We start from the raw sequence: 10,405 nt of genomic DNA on the forward strand, positions 1-10,405 counted from the left end.
AATGTCAGGTCCATGCAAACTGCATGAACATTCCGCCGTCGAAGCTGTACAATATGACTTCGCCATGGCCATTTTCAGTTTGGGGAATCGATGTGATCGGGGCTGTCACTCCAAAAGGGTCTAATGGGCATGAGTTCATTCTGGTCACGATTGATTATTTCACAAAATAGGTTGAGGCCCAATCTTATGCGGTGTTGAAGGCTTCGCACGTTGCAAAGTTCATCAGGAACAATATCATCTGTCGCTACGGGGTCCCAAACGAGATTATTTCAGATAACGGTTCTCACTTCAAGAAGGAAGTGATTGACCTGTTGGAAAAATACAACGTGGCTTTTCATAAGTCATCCACATATCGGCCACAGACCAACGGAGCAGTTGAGGCCGCCAACAAGAATATCAAACACATACTGCAGAAGATGATGGAAACCTACCAGGACTGGCCAGATAAGTTACCATTTTCTCTGTGGGGCTACCGGACTTCAATTAGAACGTCTACTGGGGTGACTCCGTATCCATTAGTTTATGGGATGGAGGCTGTTCTACCTATCGAGATTGAAGTTCTATCTTTGCGAGTATTGGCTGAGTGTCAGATAGCTCAAGCAGATTGGCAGCAGAGCAGATTCGAAGAACTCATGCTCTTCAACGAGCGCAGGCTAAAAGCACTATACCATGTTCAGGGTTATCAACAAAGAATCACCAGGGCTTTCAACAAGAAGGTTAAGTCCAGAAATTTGAAGGAAGGAGATTTGGTGCTCAAAGACAACTGAGCTCACATCCATGACCCTAAGGGCAAGTTCAAACCCAATTGGACTGGTCCCTACATCATTAAGTCTATCTGGTCGGGTGGAGCTGCTGTTCTGATGGACCTAGATAGCCTAGAGTTCTCACAGCCGATCAACATGGACAAGTTGAAGATATATTTCCCCTGAGAGGCTCGCTAGGCCAAAAACCCGAAAGGGCGACCTAGGCAAAAATTAGAGCACAGAAAATTCGAAATTATAAAAACTGAGCTCGCAAGGTTGAAAATCCGCAAAGGGCGGCCTTGGCAAAAGTTAGAGCGTAAAAGGTGAGGGTTAATACACAAGTGAACCTGAGCCGAGCTACATAAGGCTTGATTCCCATCTTTGGGATACGTAGGCAACTTTATCTTGAAGTCCAGCCATAAACTCTTCCCCGATCAACTTGGTCCATTTGATCATCTCAGTCATCTTTGTCTGTTCCACATTCAAGAGCTTCGGTTGTCATCTTCGGTGTAGTGCTATTCAGACTAGGGGCAACTTTTCAGTTGCAGGAATCCGGGATTGTGCATCTCAGTGACAGATCTCTGGCGTGTCCAGTTCTGATCCATTTCGAAAATGGTTTTGAAGAGTTTTAATAAAAGTTGATTTTGTTCAAATTAATCTTTTTACAACTTAGACCATTTTTGGACCAAAGTGGAAAATTTTCAATACCCACAACCTTCAATTTCATTGATTTCAATACAGAGTTCTCCTACTCTTGAATATAAATTGAAGTTGCTTTTTGGTTACATTCATAAAGAAAAACTTGAAAGTAGTGATTAAAGCAATAAATTCGGGGCATAGATAAGTCAGGTGTTCCTACGCCCCCTCCTAGAGCTGGTCGAAGCTTCTGATGCCAAGTTGGGCCCAATCTGCGCTTCTTCATTGAGCCAATCTATGCACTCATCAGAGAAAGTGCAACTGAAAGTGGGAATAGGGGCCAGAAGCTCTCTCATCCTCCATGTCGTGGCATACCGAGCTAGCTGTGCGCCTCGGATCGGAAATGCAGCTGGATACTCTATCTCCTCCGCTGGGCAAATCTGATCATGGCCGAAGTGGCGTTGGAATCGGAAAGGAAAGTAGAACACGCAGTGCATTAGGCCAATCAACTGAATCCCAAGCTGCCGGGACATGCTCTAGCTTATTGCCGGCAGATTGAGCCAAGGGCACCGCCAAGCAATATGGTCTACGGACAAATTGCACATCTAGTCAAACCACCATCCCTCATCAAGGGCATCGGCTAGACGTCGTCGGAAGAAGTAGCCGCGAGCTGAGTATGCTGGGCAAGAGTCCACAACTTGCAATTTGTCCATCAACCACACCTGGGGAGGGATGAAAAATGAGAGTTAAAGAATAGAGAGGTGTATGTTGAGAGAAAAGTGAGAAAGGGTTTTGAGAGAAAAACCGAGCCTGAGGGTCAAGTGACGTGAGCAGTATATGTGTGAGGAAGAGTGGGAACATTACCTACAGCAGTAAGGGACTCCCTGCAAATCTGGTCATTTCCTTACGATGGAAAGCATCCAAGCCCATCAATGTCTCGGCTAATGTCATGGCAATGCAGTTCTTGCCCGCTTTTAAGCCTTGGGCAACTTCGATCAAACGAACACTAGGCCCACTGAAGCCAGAGGTAAGCAAAAAGTGAGACAACATACACAAGCAAAGGGCATGTTGCCGAAAACCTTGCCAGTAATGGTCGCTGCGGTCACCGGCATCAGAAAATTGATGAATCAAGCTGAGGATGTCCAATTCTCCGTCGCGGATCAAAGACCGGGCGTCATGCATAGTGAGCCCACACATTCATCCTAAGGCTTGGGCGTGGCCAAAGCGAAGCTGGGGCAAGGTTTCCTCGTTGCGCTCGGACTCCATCAAAGCTTGGAAATCTTCGAAAGTAGGACACACTTCTTGCCTGCCAAAGCTAAAGACATGTGTTACCGGATTCCAAAACCTTGCCGCGACATGGAGGAATGGAAGATGCAGCGGAGTGCGACTCAGCGTGAATAGTGTATTTATGTCGAAGCCCCGGAAGTTCAACTTTTCCGAGCCGTCTAAAGTAGCAATCCAAGCTGTGAGATTTTGGATGAGAAATGGCTCCATTTTGATGCAAAATTGAGATGAAATGAAAGAACCACGAACCTGGAACTTTTATGGAGGATAAGGCACTGTTTGGAGGACATGTGTAAAAAATCTAGACGTTGCCAAGCCAACTGGTCGGCCGACCACTTTTTCTGGTCGGCCAGTCAGTTTTTCTAGTCGGTCGACCACACAACTGGTCTCCAAGGCAAGAAACTGGTCGGCCAGCCACTTTTGGTGGTCGGCCATGGAGAAAAGCTGGTTTTTGGTCTTTTCCTGGTCTCTAGCAGAGAGCTCCTGGTCTTTCCATGTATTGGGAGTGTTGAAAGTCCAAGTTTACCTCTGTTTCGGATGCATTCTGTCGTCCGGTTTGTCCGAAATGCATTTGCTTATCGAGTTGTTGTTCTTTATTTATCGAGTTGTTGTTAAGTTTGTTTATCGAGTTGTTAAGTTTGCTTATCGAGTTGTCGAGTTTAGTGCATCGAGTTGTTACTCTTTGTTTAATCAACATTGTCAGGATTTGTTTATCGAGTTGTAAACTTGCTAAGGTTTTGTTGTTTCTTAATAAGTTAAGTTGTTTAGTTTGTTGCGTCGGTTCACTACCTGACTTGGCAATGTACAATGCTCGATTTTCATTCAGTCTCATTTTTGTGCAAAATGATGCAATGCAATGCTAAAAAAACAAAATACAACACTTTTTTGAACAAAAAGTTGTTTCATTCCATCATGATCCTTTTGTTACAACATTTTACAACAAGGGTACAAAGTTTTAAAGAAAATGAAACTGCCTAACACTGTACAATGTGCTACAACTACTAGTAGAAAAGGAAAATAAAGCAAGAACATTTGCATCAGGGCTATTAAGCGCAAGACTGAGAGGCCATCTTCGTCCTCTTCGACTGAGCAACCTCTGCGCCATCACCATCCGAATCGGAGCTGCCATCCTCGGAACCCTCCCTAGCATCACCTCCACTCTCAGAACTAGAGCCAGAGTCCTCCTCTCTGCCTGCGGATGTCTCCGACTGAGGATGCGCGGACTCCTCCTCCTCGCTAGACTCCTCATCATCTCTGATAGGTGCTCTACGCCTGCCTCGGCTGCGAGTCGAGCCCCCTATCCCAGCTCCTCGAGAAGGCCTAGATGGCCCAGCCTGTAGCAGTGGCATCTGAAACAAAAAAGAAGGGGGGCAATTTGAATACATCAGCTAAAGTATGTATATCAGATGCAGATGCAAGAACGCTGCGTAGAGTGTGTGCTAGCAGATATAGCGTATGAATGTGGTGTGTCAGATGTGCTCTACACATGCAGTCAACCAATGTAATGGAATGTTCAATTGCAGTATGTCATCAGAAGTATGCTAAGTGCAAGGAAATTGAAAAATACCGAGACGCCGACGATGAACAGCAGTGTCTCCCTCCACAGAACCATGCCCTCAAGTGAGGCCACCACTCCGAGCAGCCCATCCATGTACTCTCTGGGAGGCTGCAGATGTAAGTACAACTTATCAGTGAATGAATGAATGTCTAAATATCTGAGTTGGTAAATCAAAGCTGTAAAGCATACCGGTGGTGAGTCAGGGTCACTTATGTATCGATGATCAGGCAATGAAGGCTCCAACGGAATCGGGTAGGATGTCCCATACCGCTAGCCTGTCAGCTCGGTCGGAAGATCCGGCCACCCAGCATGCTGGTAAGTCGGGGGAATCAGTCTAGCCCCACCCCTCGATGTACCGGCTGCTAGTCGAAGGGGTATCTGCAACCCGGACTCGACTCGATGATGGCATGCCAACAGCCCTCCTCATGGGGGTACAGACACCTGTTAGTGGAGGCATCAAGTACGTATGGCGGTAGGTCGTGTACTCCCCCTCCTCCAAGAGCAGAACTACATCAATGCCCATCATAGCCTCCTCGACCTTCAAGGGAGTGAGTCTCTCAGTGGACCGCATATCCTCTGGAGGTGCTGTCGGGATACCCTGATCGGGGACGCCCATCGTCTGACGCATGAAGTGATCTCCCAGAAACCAGGCCCTGCCCACTAGCCCCTCAAATAAAATCCGATATCGAGAAGAAGCCCACGCCCCAGGAAATCGGAAACGGGTATCTCCTCCTAAAGGTATCCAGGGCTCCCAAGTGATCTGCGGATAACAAGTGCACAAACTGATTAGATGTCACAAATATGCAAGATGAACCAAAGCACTGCCGAAGAACTGAGAGTTCTAGATTACCTCGGTCGCACGCATAGTATCAAAGAACTGCCGAAGGAAGGGCAGAGTCTCCTGAGTCCTCGGCCGGCACCGGCCCTCGAATCTGCGAGAGTAGGGGATCTCAAGAGGTGCCTCCACCTCAAGTTCTGGGGCCAACGTCGGGAAGTATGCATAAACCCATAGCTGTGAAAAACAGAACAATGGCCATCAGAATACAGAATGTATACAAAATACAGAGTGCTGAGTGCATAATATGAATACAAAATATACGAAAAATACAGAATGCTGAGTGTAGAATGTAGAGTATAGAATGAAAAGTGTGTCGTGTGTGTAGTGTACAGATAATGAAAAGCATGAGTGTAAATCAAGAGGACAGAAAGTACCTTCCAGGCTCTCCAGTAGCCACCGACTATGTTCCCCCGCCCGCGGGAGGTCGCACTCATATAACAGTAAAAGGTAGCGAGGCCGGCGCCGCCCAATCATACTTGTTGACCTAGGATAGGTCTACTGAAGCACTGAACAGATAAAGTCCAACTGTGTTCCCCCTGTCGGAGAACAAAGTGGTCCCGAGGAGGAACATCAAAAACCCCCGAGCATACTGCTCTATCTCCTCAAAGGTCTCGGGCATAGTCCCCCTATACTGCATGGGAAACCAGGTGTATCTAACTCTACTTGATGATCTGTCGATCGGCGGGCGGACTCCCAGCAGATAAATCTAAGCCACCTCCCACTCGCCCATATCTGCGTCATAAAGGACCGGTCGGCCGGCCATGTCAAGGCCAGTCAGCATAGAAAAGTCAAATGGGGTCATCGTCATGTCCCTAGTAGCTGAAAAGTGGAACGAGTTGGTGGTGTCCCACCATCTCTCCACAAGTGCCCCTATCAGGGTCTTGCTCACCGGATAACGAGATAGCCCTGCGCAGAAAGGTCCTAATCCTGCCTCATCCACGATATGGCGAACTGTATCTGGGAGCTCCGCGTACCACTCCCTAGCAAGGATCGATCCATAGCCCCATGTGGAACGGGAAGATACCTGCATTCAAAACGAACAGATGTATTCAGTTTCGGAATAAAACAGATAAGCCGCGTGCAAATAAAGTAACTAGACTATGTATTCAATATGAGCTGCGTGCAAATGAAGTAAGTGGACTGTGTGTTCAGAATGAGCTGCGTGCAAATGAAATGTATGAGCTGCGTGTTCAAAATTAAAATGTGTGAGTTGCATATTCAAAATGAAGTGAATGAGTTGTGTGTTCAGAAATTAAAATTTATGACCTGCGTGTTTAGAATTAAGAATGAGCTACGTGCAAATGAAAATGTATGAGCCGTGTGTTCAAAGTGAGCAGTACGAAGAATGAGTTGCGTGCCCGAAAATGAGCTGTGTGCCTGAGAAATGAGTTGCGTGCCCGAAAGTGAGCTGTGTGCCCGAGAAATGAGCTGTGTGCCCGAAAAATAAGCTGTGTGCCCGGAAGACAAGTTGTGTGCCCGAAAGGTATGCTGGTGTGCCAGAAGAATGAGTTGTGTGCCAGAAAAAAAAAAAAAAAAACAACGAGCTGCGTGCCCGAAAATGTGCTGTGTGCTCGAGACAAATTGTGTGATAAGAATGAACCGCGTGTTCAGAACAAGCTGCGTGCCCAAATGGACAGAATACTGTGTTGTGAGCTGTATGCTAAAATGAGCAAAGTATGGTTACATATGAGTTGTGTGCCAAATGGATCGAATAGTGCGTGAATGTGTTCAGAACGAGCAGATAAAAAATACATGGCGAAAGCATAAAATGTGCAGGAAATATAGAGTACATTGCGGAGAATGTAAAAGGGAAGTACGTACCTCTAGCGCCTGGTGAGATAAGTGAGACTCAAGCTCCCATAGCAGTAGGTCCGCGGGTGCTCGTCGCTCAAAGTCGGTAAAATTATGGAAGGTGACGGGAGGTAGGACGTGCTCCTGAGGGTCGTACCGCTCTGGATCGAAAGGACGAATCCTCGGAGGCAATGACATGATGTCTAGTTCGTCCCCGGCATGTGGGGGACCTCCGCCGTGATCCGCCATTCGAAGAAATCTGCAAAAATGAGCAAAAATGAGCGAAATGAGCCAAAATAGGAAAAAGTCAACAAACGTCAACTCTCGGGAAAGAAAAAAGTCAACTCCCGAGAAAATGTGCCAAACTTCGTGACAAACATACCTCGAGTGGTGAAAATGGAGAAAGAATCTCTGAAATCAAATTTAATCGGTTCAAAGTGAAGAGAACTGAAAGTTTTTGCGAAACAACTTCGCGTGGGGTGTTGGAAAACGCGTATAAAGCCCAAATCTGAGGGATAAAATGGTCTAGGAAGGAAGGGGGCTGATTTCGGCCTAAGGGGTGTGAGCAAAAGTGATTGGGATGTGTGTATTTAAAGAACCGAGCATAAAAGGGCCAAACTGCCCCAAGTTTAGTAAACTGGTCGGCCGACCAGGTTTTCTGGCTGGCTGACCACCCTGTGAGCAAAAACTGGTCGGTGGCCCTCCTGGGTGGTCTCCCAAGTCCCTCTGTTCTCCCTGTGAATTTTGGTGATGATTGGAGTCCCCGACTCTCGAGAAAGTACAAGAAAAGTGCACTCTTCGTCGCGAAACGCCTCCGCGGGAACTTCAAATGAAGTCTTTGATGCGTGGCTCGCCATTACTCGCCAAGAGCAAGGTGTACCCTTTTTGAGTACGTTGCGACCCCTCCGAGAGGTAAATCGGAGGTCGTGTTTGAGTTGCTCTCTTCGAGGCTTGCACTTCTTTACTCAGCGTTTTGTTTCAAACATGCTTTGAAGTTGCACTTGTCCTGCATTGTTATACACACTATTTGCATCGTTGTACACGTTTCACTGGTATGACCACGCATCCATACTTAACTTGCGTCGTCACGCATGTTTCACTTGCATTGCTATGCGCTTTTCCATCAGCGTCGTACATATCCGCGTTCAATGTAGCGTTGAACATGTGTTGCTAACTATATTGTACCTGTTAAGTTTCTCTCTTTTACAGGCACGATATTGTATGTACAGTTCATTCGAGGCTGGTGCGACTAGACGATATTGTATGTACGGTTCATTTGAAGCTGGTGCGACCAGACGAACCGAATGGTATTGTATTCTCCGTGTGAGACGTAGCGAGAATTGTATAATTCTCTTACATTCTTACTGCATGAAATGTAGTTTGATTTGCATTCTTGCTTAAAATTGTTGCGTTTATTGTGTATATTTGCTTCATTACAGCTTTCTTTGCATGATCATAAGTTATACTCGACCTTGTGCATACCCTTTGCATTTTGCCCCTGCTTGCGGGCACTTCTCTTTGATTATCTCGCCTGTTTGTCTAAGTCTTCGGCCTTGTCAAAAATGGGTCATCTCTGGGCTTTGACATTCACTCCCGTCACCTATGACTTTCGAGTTCTATCAAAGAGGGGCAACTGTAGACACCCCATTTTTGAAAGACCTTAAGACTCAGACGTTATCGATTGAGCGCTCGGTGATGGTGCATGTTGTGCTCGTTCTGAAGTTTCAAAGTTTTGGCTGAGAGCCTTACCCTCCGAGCCTCGAAACTTTTTGTGCCTTGCCTCGATCTGCGGACCCAGTCTTGTTTTCTCTTCCCGAAGGGAGGGAGAGGTCTTGTAAACCATCTCTCAGTGGTCGTAGGCTACTTTACGTGGTCGTAGGCCACTGTTCCCGTTTGGAGACTTGTTTCCGATTTTCAGAGCCGTCGGCCGTGCGCCTCAGCTCGGGACAACTTAACATTCTCCGTTTGGCACGGTTTTTGGAACACACCTTGTTTCCTCTGTCTAGAGGGACACTGTGGTCTGGGAGACCACTTTTGTGGCCGTACGCCACTTTTGGTGCTCAACAGCTAGTTTTTAGGGCACTCGGCCGTGCGCTTTGCCCCCCGAACTCTTGTTTTGCATCCGTATTGGTTCATTTTTGGCATGAACCTTGTTTTTCTTGTTTGGGAGGTGGTACAAGGGTGGGAGACCACCTTTTCTCCTTGGAGACCACTTTCTCCCAGCCAGCCGATTTTCTTGTCGGGAAACTGGTTTTCTTGTTCTTTGGACCACATTTGCTGGTCTCCCACCACACCACTGGCTTGCTTTCAAAGTGGAGACCACTAAATGGAGCCACCGACCACTTTTTGTGTGGGAGAAAACCTACCCTGGTCGGCCGACCAGGGGAAGTGGTCGGCCGACCACCCTTTCTGGTCGGCCAGTTCCCTCCTGTTTTGTCTGTTTGAGTGAGTGCCAGCTGTGCCAGCTGTGCCAGCTGGAAGGCACAGACTGTATCCTCCATACATGTGTATGAAGGATCTTGAGCCTTGTTTTTAGCTTCTTGAAGAAGCTTTGGCCTTGTTTGTCTATAAGAGAGGCCCTCCCCCTCCTTGAACCAGGTTAAAAAAATTGCTCTAAGGCAAAGCTTATATCTCTCTCTTTGTCTCTATATTTTAGGCTTAGAAAGTTCTTTGTTCTTGGCCTATTGCACACCAACTCATAACCATACACCTCCACCATTGTTACTGAGTTGCTGGAGGGTTTTGAGAGGTCTCCAAAGTTGGGTTTTGGTTCAGAAAAGTTGCTGGTTTTGCTGAGCTTCAAGGGTAACTCATTTTCACTCTTTTTAAGCATTGTTTTGATCCTTCTCTTAGCCTCATTTGCATGCTTATTTGAGCTTTGTTGTCAACTGAAAAAAGCTTCATATTTAAGTGTTTTTCTTGTTTGTTTAAGACTCTTTTGGTATTGAGGGTCATTTACTCTCTTGCATGCTCTATTTAGCCTTGTTTTGTGCCATGCCATAAGGCATTCGAGCTAGTCTTTGCTTGGCCTTCCTACCACTGAAATCCAGTGGATTTTCAGTGGTGAGAATATGGCTTTGAGGGCCTAAATCAGAGAGGGGTGACCCTTTCTCTTGTTGTCTTGTTTACTAGCATTTTTGGCCTACCAAAGGAGCATATGTTTATACCATTTGGAGGCCTAGTTCAGGCACTTTTTGGTGACTTCTAGGACCTGCCTAGGCTCTGATCATGGCTGGTTTGTTCCCCTTTTGCTTGCTTCTTGCATGTGTAGAGTAATCCCTTTCATGGCTTATCAAAGGAGCATGTCATTCTTGCATGTATTGGTCATGTTTCAGTGGGTTTTTGGCCATCATTTGGCATGCGATGACTTTGTTTTTGCTTGATTTGGTAGTCCTTCACATGCTTCATATGCTTGTAGTGTAACTCATGTTCACTAGCTCACAATGCATGTTGTTTTGGCCCTCTATTGTAGCATATTTTGGCCATACTTCAAACTGATTTTGTTCATTTTTGGGCTGCCTTAGCTCTATCTTGAGGCCTCTTGGTCGAAAAAAG

This window comes from Camellia sinensis, chromosome 2, assembly GCF_055761805.1.
Source record: "Camellia sinensis isolate YWXY chromosome 2, ASM5576180v1, whole genome shotgun sequence".
Lineage (NCBI taxonomy): Eukaryota > Viridiplantae > Streptophyta > Magnoliopsida > Ericales > Theaceae > Camellia > Camellia sinensis.